We start from the raw sequence: 12,263 nt of genomic DNA on the forward strand, positions 1-12,263 counted from the left end.
TTTATGTAGAAATTATATACATAAAATACTATATAAATATAATATATATTTTAAAATATAAAATTAGAGATTTTTAAATGATGGGATAAAAATTTAACATGAATAAGGGCTCTAAGATTTTCCCATGCTCCAGGGATGCATCTGGTCCACTCTCAGGACTATAAGCCTGAGTGTGCTTGGAGTGTACTGCTTTAAATATCTGAACGTATCAAAAGGAAAAGGGACAACTGGAAGTACCTTGTACAATTTTCAGCCACATTCACTGAATTCTTCATTTTAAACATTCTGTCACTTATTAGTGATTTTCTCACACAACAGAGATTTAAGCCTTACTGTTATTCATTAAATACTCAGAAAGTAAACAATAATGATAAAGCTTCTTTTTGATCAGAGAATTTCACAAGTGTGATTTTAAAATTGCCTTCCCTACATGCTAATAAAGAACACAATTCAATTTAATTGCTTTCAAAATTTAGAGAAAGGTCAACACCCAGATCAACTTATGACCTTATATTTGTCCTTATTTATAAAGACCAACTTAGTTGCAGAACTAAGGTTTTCCCAAGATGGTTTATCGATTAACTAGGGATCCTAGCATGAAATAAATAAAATATTTTCTGTATCCTTCTGCCAAGAGTGAATGCTGCTTGTAAAATTATATAACAAAGATTCTAACAACACCAAGACACAGTTCCTTTCCTCAAGAATCTTATGAATGATTGAAGACAACACACACATAAGACCTAAAATTCAATGAAATGTGTTATGAATATCTATTATATGAGTAAGTGGAAGAGATTTAATTGTAAATTATGGAAAGCTATCTGAGATGGATATTGAAGAAGAGTAGACTTTTCACAGGTAGCAGGTAATAGCAGACTCTTCCAGACAGGTGACACAACATGAAAAGGGGCACAAAGACCAGAAATTGTATGTGAGTTAGGAATGGGCTGGCTGCAAAAGTCAGAGAAGCATATTGACAATGGGTTAAACAGTAATATTAATAAAAATAGCTATAATTTTTGAACATCTACTATGTATCAAGCATAGGACAGATACTATGTATCCATTATTTAAATCCTCAAAAAACTATGAAGTTCGAGTTATTCTTATTTCCTAGGCAGGAATATCTGAGGCTCAGAGAGGTTAAGTAATTTGCTCAAGGTCGGTGACACAAAAGGTATGTCACACAACTATCACATGACAAAGCCAAGATTCAAACCCTGAACACCTTTCAACACTCTTGCTGCCTCTTCTAATAATTTGGTTCTAATTTTAAAATTCAAGATGGTATTTTTGTGTTTCCAGGGACAGCTTCATCTTCCATAATCCATCACAAATCCTAGCATTTAATCATAATCAAGGATTCACTATTCCTTGAACATACCTTAAACTTCCCTTGTTCAAGTTTTTGCTTCTTTCTGCAATACTTTTCCCTTGAAGGCACGCCTGAGAACATATTTTCTCCTTTCAGTGCTTGCTTTGGATTGTATTTCCTCCAAAAATCTTTCCTCATCTTTTCAATCAGACCTGTTTCCTCTGCAGTTCCAAAGTACTTTTTAAAAAATATTGGTCTTATGGTATGTTTTCTCATTAATGCCTCAACTTGATTAAAAAACAATTTTTAGACGTTGCTTGCTTCCAGAAAAACAGGGCCTTTAATCATGACGCAAATAAGAAAGTGGGACACATTTCATTTTAGATGTTTACACATGTAACCTTCTGCCTCTCTAACTCAGGCTGGGAAGACATTTTCAGTAAAGGCCCAGAGAATAAACATTGTAGGTTTTCTTGGCCATATGGTCTCTGTCCTAACCACTCAACTCTGCCATTTTTAGTGCAAAAGTAGCCATAAACCACATGTAAGTGAATGGTGTGACTGTGTCCCAATAAAACTTTTGTTTACGAAAGTATGTGGCAGGCTCTAGTTTGCTGACCCCTGCTCTAAATTTTAAGGTCATGTGCTTGATTGTTTTACTTGTTATCAGTATTCACTGTCCTCCCTGGAAGAAGTATATACTTCTGCTACTCCTTGAAGTCAGATATGTCAAGCAACTTGATCTGGCTAGTGAAATATAAGTGAGTCTGACATATGTCACTTATAGGCAGAAACTCTGAGAACCAGTTTGTGCTTTGTCACACTGTCTTTCCTTGGGCCACACCAGCAGGCAAATTTCCATTTAAAGGCTGCTCCATCAGTCTAGGTCCTGGGGTGAATATGATGTGGGGCAGAGCTACAGTCATCTTACATAGAATTCCATTTGATGCTGTACCATAGCCTAGCCTTTCCCAGCTAATATAGCTCCTTAAGTTTAGGGACTGCAATTTAACTTATTCAATGGTGTGTTTTCGCCCCCCAAATAGCAGGGTAGGCATGCAAAATGTTGAATAAATGGATAAATGCCTATTATAGGAAACCATGAATGGGGTACTAGAATTACCAGGTAGGACACAATTATAATACTTCAGGTGAAATGTATTAAAAATTTTTTAATTAGAGCAATAGTATTAGAAATAGACACAAGTTATGAGAGCATGAAAAACTGGGGAGTTATGACAGCCAACAAAGTGTTTTATTGTTTAAACTAGTTTGAATTATTACCTGCAGGCAAAAACATTCTAACTGCAAGGAAAAGCATGGGCTTCATAAGAGGTGCTGGGTGGATAGCTATGAAGAACAATGGCCAAATGCACTGCAAGCAAGGGTCTCAAGATATATATCACACTATTTCTAAGAGATAGCTTGTGTTGAGTTGCAATCTGATTTTCTGATCTTAAGAGGTACAGATTCTATGGGAAGTGTGGCCAGAGGGGGTTGACTTAAGTTGGTGATGCTTACCTACGCCAGAGGGAACCGACTGGACCGAGGCCAATGGACTGAATAAAAGTGAAACCCAAAATTGAGTCTACCTATTCATTGTGGCGCCAGCAGCTCTAATAGCTATCAACAATGACAGGTCCAGGAGTGGTACTGCTACTATTTCAAATAAATCTGTTCACTTGACCGGTGTAAAATACTTCCTTGCATCTTCTATAACACCCAGAGATGTGAGCCACTCACTCCCACAGCCTAAACATACTAGCAGACATACTTTGTTAGGAAATATGCAAGGATTTTTTTTTTTTTTTTTAAGCAGCAGTAGAGCTATGTTTGTGGGAATTTTGTGCATAGGTGCCAAAGATGGGTAACTTCTGGCCATATTCTATTTAACTCAATAGAACCATACCAAGCTCCCATTCTAAAAAATTTTAGGTACATCCATCCTTCTGAAATATTCAGTTCCTCTTCAATACACGGGGCGATTGGCATAAAAAGATTTCCTAATGCCACTTAATTTCATATCTAAGTTTGTGTCCCAATTTCATTCTTACCCTGAATGGCGCATGTGTATAGGTTCATGTTTATCTGAATGGCTTAGTTCAAAACAGTGGCAGAGTTAATTGTGTAGATCCTACACCTACAGCTTTCTGAGAGAGGGCACAGTGCAAATAACTCCTTTGTTAGAAAATAATTTCAGGGAGAGAAGCTCGTTCAGTATATGAAGAAACCTTACATATCAACTACATGTCCAGGTCCTCACCAATATCCAATGAATGCTTGGATCAACTCTACATTAACCTGTAAAAGACTTTCCAGTTCACATTTGAACAAATTGAGGGATTAGAAATATTTGAGAAAACTATTTTTGATCCATTCTAATCTTTAGGCAGTTCTTCCTTGTATTGAACTGCTATCTGCCTTCTGCAGTTTCCAACTAATTGTTCAAACCTTTCAAATAAGTATAATTAATTCCATCTTGTAGGGATTTTTTCTCAGCTTCCAGGTTCTTAAAAGTACCCTGATATTTTCTCTTACATTACAAGGGAAATGTAAATGGTTAAATGAAGATTCTGTGGGGTGAGGATGGTGAAAGAAGGGTAAAAAAGCTAACTAGAAAGCCCAGAGTAAGAAAATAATTTTATCTTCTTCAAGTTTTATATACACCTAAAGAGGAAGATTCCTCAAATGAATTCCCTGTATCAAATTTTAAGAATTAAGTTAGCAGGGGCTTCCCTGGTGGCGCAGTGGTTGAGAATCTGTCTGCTGATGCAGGGGACACGGGTTTGAGCCCTGGTCTGGGAAGATCCCACATGCTGCGGAGCAACTGGACCCATGAGCCACAACTACTGAGCCTGCACGTCTGGAGCCTGTGCTCCGCAACAAGAGAGGCCGCGATAGTGAGAGGCCCGCGCACCGTGATGAAGAGTGGCCCCCGCTTGCCGCAACTAGAGAAAGCCCTCACACAGAAACGAAGACCCAACACAGCCAAAAATAATAAATAAATAAATAAATAAAAATGGAAAAAAAAAGAATTAAGTTAGCAAGCTTATTTTTCAATTCCTTTAGAAGTCATCTGCTTCCAGTTATTATTTCTTTCCAGAACAATTACAACTAATTGCTTGTCATTATATTCCCAAACTGTGTTAATAGATGCTTATCTTTTTAAAGGCTAAACGCAGTCATGAAACAAAATTTCTAATTAGTTTTAGAGCTTTGGAGAGATGCATCAGTATTTGAATTGTGCAGGTGTATATTTGCTTATCTGCTTCTTTTCTTTTCAAAAGAAGTATTCTATGAGATCTGTTCAGAATTTCTAAAAGGTTATTCCAAAACTTATTATAATACTCTACAAATGTCATAGTGAAATCTACTATTGCTAAATTTTTTAAATTTTGTCTCCAAACTCTCAGTGTCCTTGAGCTATAAATATTTTAAGGTACTTTTCATTCTATAGCTTATAGTCTAGTTATTTTTGACAATGTCTAAAATGCAAGTTTCTCCAAGAGCAGGATTCATCTTCATTCTTCTTTACACCTCTCAAAAACAAAACTTTGTTCTCAATGAGTATTAAGTGGACGAGTGTGAAATTCGAGTATATCCTCCTTGAGGTTAAATCTCTAGGGCTGGAAAAAACTTGTATCTAAAGAAACATTATAGGGCTGAAAAAATATTTTATGAATACCAAAAATCTCACTGAGACAAGAATTCTTCAGTGGGAGAGAGGTTAGCCTTGAGATTGCTCCAGCTTCTTTTCTGACCAAATCAAGCTAGAAGTTCTGTCCTCCCTCTTCCTCCAGGCCAAGAGGGCTGAACTGCTTGGACACTGATTACTGATTCCACTGCATTTTTTAGGGGTGGAGCTTTCAAGGGGGCTTTGATTTTCCTTTTCCTAATTTTCCTCCTTCTGCACTTGGAAAGTGGTAAGGGCTCCAGCTTTCTCTCCTCCCTTCCCTCCCCTCCCCATTCTCTCTCTTTCTCTCTGTCTCTATCCCTCTCTGTCTCTGTCTCTGTCTCTGTCTCTCTCTCTCTCTCTCTCTCTCTCTCTCACACACACACACACACACACACACACACACACACACACGCACACTTTGCCTCTGTCACTCTCCTGCTCAGCAGGAGACTCTGTCCTGGTCTGGGAGGGGTGCCTGCCTGGTGGTCTAGGCCTACTCAGTGCTGCACAAATACAGCAGATGCTCTTTTCTGCTTCTTGTCTCCACGCTTTCCTGGGCTGGCAGGTGTAGCTTTTTGTTTTGTAAAGATGGTCACTGCCTAAATATTAAATCTAGGCTCAGTAGGATGGCACCCACTCACATATCTAACTGGGGTGAAAGTTCTACTAAATCCCAGTGTAATTTACTAGACTTTGCCAATGGCTTTTGGGGCAGAGACTTAATTTATAATAAAGTGTTATTTTGTTTAACTAGTCACTGCTCTCTTCATTTATCACCTTCCAGAAAATTGTCGGAGGTATTTTTCTGGGGAAGGATTCTGGCATTCCTGAGTCCTACAGCCAAAATATAATTTTTTTTTAAAGATTTAATCTTATTTATTTTTGGCTGCGTTGGGTCTTCGTCGCTGCACGCGGGCTTTCTCTAGTTGTGACGAGTGGGGGCTACTCTTCGTTGTGGTGCGCGAGCTTCTCCTTGCGTTGGCTTCTCTTGTTGCAGAGCACGGGGTCTAGGCGCGCAGGCTTCAGTAGTTGTGGTGCGTGGGCTCAGTAGTTGTGGCATGCTGGCTCTAGAGTGCAGGCTCAGTAGTTATGGCTCACAGGCTTAGTTGCTCCTTGGCATATGGGATCTTCCCAGACCAGGGATGGAATCTGTGTCCCCTGAATTGGCAGGCAGATTCTTATCCACTGTGCCACCAGGGGAGTCCCCAAAATACCATTTTAATAGCATGCCAATCTTACTCTACTCTCAATATTAGAGTACGTGTTTGCATATATACATACAAATATGCTGACAGATTTCGTATTAAACATTAAATTGAATTTTACCTAAGTAAAAATCTATAAACAATCAAAACAATATCTTGATTAAGTTCTATAGATCCCACTATTACAGATTCTCAATCTATTGCCAATCTGGTCAGAGACAGTTAATGATATTCTCTCTGCCTATTGTATAACACAGAAAGCTAATAACACAGCAAAGCTTTGTTGTGCAAATTAAGGATTAAAATAAGGAACCAATATGAATGTACATTTATCTCACACAGAGCTATGAAATTCAAGCAAAGAGCTGAATATTGGTCTGTATTATTCAGAAGAATTATGGCTTCTCTCTTTAGCTTTTTAAAATAAAAATAAAGACAAAGCATTTGATCACTGGGTAAAAAGATCTAGGATGCCTTTCAAATGAATTTATATTAAGTATCCACAGGGTAAATCACCATCAGTTTTTAGAAGTAAAACTCATTTTGATGAAAAACTGTGTTTTAAAAGGGTCATTTATTTTGCTTTTGCAAGCACACACCTGTTCAATGACTAGATATATTTCCCTTGCTTTTAAAACCATTATCTGTCTAAAACACATTTTTAAAAAGCTGTGTGTTTTTTCTCTCAGTACATTATCATGGATAAACATAGAAAATGGCCCACTGGTGAGAGGAAATAAAGTTATAAAAAGCAAATGAATTGTATCATGCATTATTGTTCTAAGTTTTGGGTGAAGGTTTATGCATACCTCACACTTAACTCTCCACAGCTCTTTAACCTACACAAAAGAGCACATGTAATCTACCTCTGATTTAAAAGCTGTAACACTGGGCGGTTCACTAGATAATAATCCAATATTTTATAATATTCTTAGGGCAGCTAACATTTATTTAGCAGCCACAATATACAATACTCTATGCCGGGATTTTTAGATCCCATGCTACCACGTGTGTAACTTCTACCCCATCATATTTTTAAAATGTAATTCTAGCAGTAGATAAGATTTTGGGATTTGAGGAGCCTCATATTGGCGCTTCAGTCTACAAATTGTCTCTTAAGTTTGTTTTTCTTGCATTTGGACCTTCAGATCCAACTGGGAGCAGATATTCTTCTCCTTTGAATCTTGACTGGGCAGAGTGGAAAGGAGAGAGAAGGAAGTAGGTGTGGTATAAGCACAATTGGACATATACTGGGTGTGATGGTTAATTTTGTGTCAACTTGACTGGGTCATGGTGCCCAGATACTAGGCCAATCATTATTTTAGATGTTTCTGTGAAGGTTTCTTTTTTTTTTTCCTGGATGAAATTAATATTAAAATCAATGGACTCTGAGTAAAGCAGATTACTGGCTACAATGTGGGTGGGCCTCATCCAATCAGTTGAAGGCTTGAATGAAACAAAAGACCACCTCCTCTACTCTCCCCCTCCCACCCCCACCCCACCTACCCACCTCCCAAAATTCTGCCAGCAGGTGGGCTTCAGACTGGAGCTGCAACATTGGCTGTTCCCTGGGTCTACAGCCTGCCAGCTCACCCTGCAGATTTTGGGCTTGCCAGCCTCCACAACTGCATGAGCCAATTCCTTAATAATAAATACACAAATACATTATCAATAAGTAAGTAAGTAAATACACACACACACACACACACACACACACACACACACCCTACTGGTTCTGTTTCTCTGAAGAACCCTAATATACCAGGTAACCAGCCTATGATGTGTATCTCTTGTTTGCTTCCAATTCTCTCTGAGCCCTCTACCCACCAGCCCAGGAAAGTGGTCATCATTTTTGTTTTTACTCTAATTTCTGTGTGGTTGGAAATGACTCCTTCAACATATCCTTAATCCTTTCTCTCCTGTGGTTCCCTTATACGCCATGCCTGAGTCCATCGGCATCTGACTTTTGATACTTAAAGATTTTGGAATTCAGAAAACTCTTTTGCCTAGTTCTTGCCATTGAAAATCTAGTTTTTAAAACGATTACTTTTCTATATACTTTTTAAAGTTTATCTTGAAAATCAAGGCTGAACGCTGATTTCTTTTGTCCTTGGTTTTTATCTGCCTACCCTAAAGCAATGGATGCTTCATCATTTATGCTAAGAGAGCAAAAGCAAAATAACTCATGAAAAAATTTTTGGTCCATGAGCTAATATTTGTAAATATTTTCACTCTGCAAGAGAGTGGCATAAATGTGATTCTCAGTCCTGGCTTTACTTTGGAATGATCTGGGGACCTTCAAAACTATTAATGCCCTAGTTCCATCCCCCAGAGATTTCAAACAGGTCTATGTGAAGTTCAGGTGTCACTATTTTTGCTAAGCTCCTTGGGTGATTCTAATGTGCAACCAGGGGTGGGAACTGCTGGTGTCAAGGAAAGGCTATGGGACTGGGCTCCTATGCCTGTTTTGCCATGGACTAGCTCTGAAACCTGGAGGGATGCACTTCATCTATCTGGGTCCAGTTTACTCATATGCAAAATGTGGAGTTGAGTTTCAAGGTCTTCAATGAACTGTCCAACACTAACATTCTATAAATCCATCATTGTGAGAACTAAAAGGGTGACCTTGTTCAGTGAGTGATTAGAGTATCACAAAAAGGGTTAGTGTAGTCACACAAATAAGGTTTCTACTTTGCTTTGAAGTAACATATTACGACTAAAAGAACTCAATGCTCCTTTCAATACAATGGTCTTTCCCTCTTGTAGACTGTCAGATCGTTTAGGGACCAACATCAATTCAGAAGCACTACCTTATGCAGCTCCACACCCTCTGTTGCTCAGCTAAGTTCAACGGCATAAGCCTCAAATATTTTCTATGTTGAAAGTATGTGCCTCAAAAAAAGTGGAGAAATTGTCCCACTCTCACGTATTTTGAAAATGTGTACTGTGTACAAGGAATTTCAAGTGGTGCATTAAATAACACTGAACTGCATGGTAGATTCTTTCTCTTTTTAATTCTGTTTTATTTCTCTTGGTTAAAAAAAATCTTAGTTTATGCTGGGATATCATTTTTTGTATTCAAACTTATAATTAATATTCAATCGGTATCTTTTACTTTCTCAATTTGAAAGAGGAATATAATTTCTCTTTTGTCTTTCACTTTACCTTTCCTCCCCTTTCCATCTCCCAACAGCTGTCTCTGTTAGGATATCTTTATTACATAGCTAATATTTGCTAATATATTTTAAGAGAGAGGTGGTAAATTTCAGATTCAAAGTTTCATGCAGGGAACAGTATTTAGCTAATATGTAATAAATGTAGTTTCACTCTAAAATATGTTATATATATGCAGGGGATTTCTATTTAAATAGATATCAAGCTCCCTTTTAAAGTTCTTTTATACAAGTAAAGAAGAATTTACTTCACTGTCATGCAAAGATTCAGATGAAATTATTGAGAAAACGTTTATTTGGGAAAAGATGCATGAAAGTCAGATCTCAATTGGACTGTCTGATCAAATAAAAATTACAAAGAAAATTACCAAGGTTATGCTATTTGGGAACTGAAATATTTTATTTTTTCATTGGCTGGGTCTTCACGTAAAGGTGGAGAGGATAGTGTCTTTTTTTCAATTGGTTGAATAATAGATGTTGATTGGCCATGTCTTACTATTCTACCTTATCAGTAATTACATTAATTATGAATGAATTAAATACCCAATCAAAAGCAGATAATCTTTTTAAAGGGTCCAACTGTATGTGTCTATATGAGATACACTTTAGATTCAAAGATACAAGTAGATGGAAAGTAAAAGGACAGTAATAGATTTAATATGCAAGCAGTAACCCAAAGAGAACTGGAATGGCTACACTAATACCAGAAAAAATAGACTTTAAGACAAAAATTGCTCCCAGAGACAAAGAATAGAATGATTTTTTTATAATAACAACAAAGTCAATCCATCAGGACCTGTATTAATACTAAAGGAGTTTTTTTTTTTTTGAGGAGTTACATATTCTGATACCGTCTATCTAGCTATATGTAATGTTTACTCTCCAAGCAAGTCCATTATTTTCATTCAAATTACTTTTAGAGAATGGGGGTCTTAGGTAAGGTTCTGCCAAGGAGTTCATTGGCATACCCACCAGTATCTAGCCACATAATCTGATTTACATAGAACCCAGAAGGCTTATAGAAGACAACCTGAATCTAGTTTCTACTGAGGGACAAGAGACCCTAGACTGGAGAGAACCCCAGTGGAATCCCTGAAAGAATAATCCCCCGGCCTGGTAGATGGGATTTGGCAGTGTAGTCTGTACCAGGGAAAACTGCAGCAGACTGAAAGTAAGGGTGGAGTAGCCTGGAGGTGGGTCTGTGTGGAAAGTCTGTAAGAAGGCTCTCAGTAGAGACCTAAACGTCTCCACTAGGCAATGTTATCCCTCTTCTCTGAAAGAAGAAAGTGAACAGTGTAGTATTATCTAACCAACTGGAAAGAAAGGTAAGTTAGACTCTGAGACTGGGTGGGAAAATGGAGGAGAGAACACATTATCCAGAGGCACCAGAGGTCAAGTAGGAGAAGGGCCATGATGAGAGGCCTGAGTAAAGCCTGAGCCAGCCAGCCGGGAGCTCACAGCAAGAGCAGATGCCTGAGCAGAGGAAAGGCGGATGCACCGGAAAGCATTCAAATTGGATTTGAAAAGAGTCTTTTGGGGGAACCCAAAAGAAAGATTCAAAAGGACTAGAAATGCCAAGAAAAGTCTAGAAAATTACACAATGTTTAAGGAAGGCCATTTCTCACTGAAAGCTACTGATTGACATAGCAGCCTTAGGCGAAAACTGCAAAATGAACTCATGAGAGAAATTGAGTACCCATTACTATGAAGCAATGTATCTGTGTATACTGGTAAAACATTTCTTCATAACTCATTGTAGGCAATCTTCATAACTTGTCCATGAGGTGATATTATTCCCATTACATGGCTCAGGAAGCCGATACTCAGGGTCACTTCTAGTGACTTTCTTGAGATCACCCAGCTGCTAAGTGTGGGTGCTGGCTCAATCCCAGGTCTTAGGACCCCCAAACCAATGCTCTTGCTACATCACCTCCAGTCTTCATAGCTTTCACTATAAATCTACCAGGACCCCATTTTATAGACATTTTCCAGGAGCCCAGTGTGTGTTTTCATCAATCACAATGGACTTCACAATAGGCCTAGTAAAAAACTGATCACATGCTGCCTAGAAGGCAAGATTGCTTTCACCTGTGTTCTACACCTAAATTTCATCCTCCTCAACCCGATATATGTAAAGCCTGGACGCTGCCATTCCCTACCGGCATATCATCTCAGTAGCAGACGTCTTTCAAACCTACAAAAGTGCAGTATCTGGAGAGATGCATTTCACATTAGGGTGACCAGAGGGAGGCAGGAGACAAAGGTGCATGTGTGTGTGGTTGGCGTTGACTCAAGATGAAATGTGGGGGAATAGGGCTTGTTATTCTCTCATCTACAGAACAGAACAAAAAATTAGAACTAGGATTTGTTTCAGAATCTCTAAATACCAGTATTTCTGCTTAATGGACCATTAAGCTAGGATCTGGCACCCTATACCTGCACTAATCATCAGGATGTCATGAGTATTCCTTTTTTCATGAGCGTAAGGGTTAGAGAGAACCACATCTCTTGGCAGAATAAACCTTCACAGGATTCAAGAGTTTGTTAAATGAGTAAATGAATCAGACTTTTTTTTTTAACTACAGAGAAACTTACTGTTGGAGAACAAAAAAGTAAAAAGGAGCAGTAATTTGTACATAGCTATAGTTCTTGACAGAATATTCTTCTCCACTAAAATGCCATTTTTAAAGTTGTTGTGCCACTATACCAAGGTATCTCAAAAGACTAAATGCGTCACTTTCGGTGACATAGTCAAATGGTGCCCTGGAATGTAAAATTTGCTATTCCAGGAAGAGAACAAAAGAGACACATATTTAAGATTTTTAAATTATAGTCATCTACAGCAGTATCATCAACACCACCACCACCATCATCACTATCACCATCATCAT

General features: G+C 38.2%; 1 long non-coding RNA gene across 1 annotated transcript in view; it reads right to left on the minus strand.

Moving 5' to 3' along the window:
* LOC117312217 (uncharacterized) overlaps positions 1-12,263 on the minus strand; it is a 233,884-nt gene that overhangs the window by 148,846 nt on the left and 72,775 nt on the right. The window lies entirely within an intron of this gene.

The sequence above is a fragment of the Tursiops truncatus genome, chromosome 4 (genome assembly GCF_011762595.2).
Source record: "Tursiops truncatus isolate mTurTru1 chromosome 4, mTurTru1.mat.Y, whole genome shotgun sequence".
NCBI lineage: Eukaryota > Metazoa > Chordata > Mammalia > Artiodactyla > Delphinidae > Tursiops > Tursiops truncatus.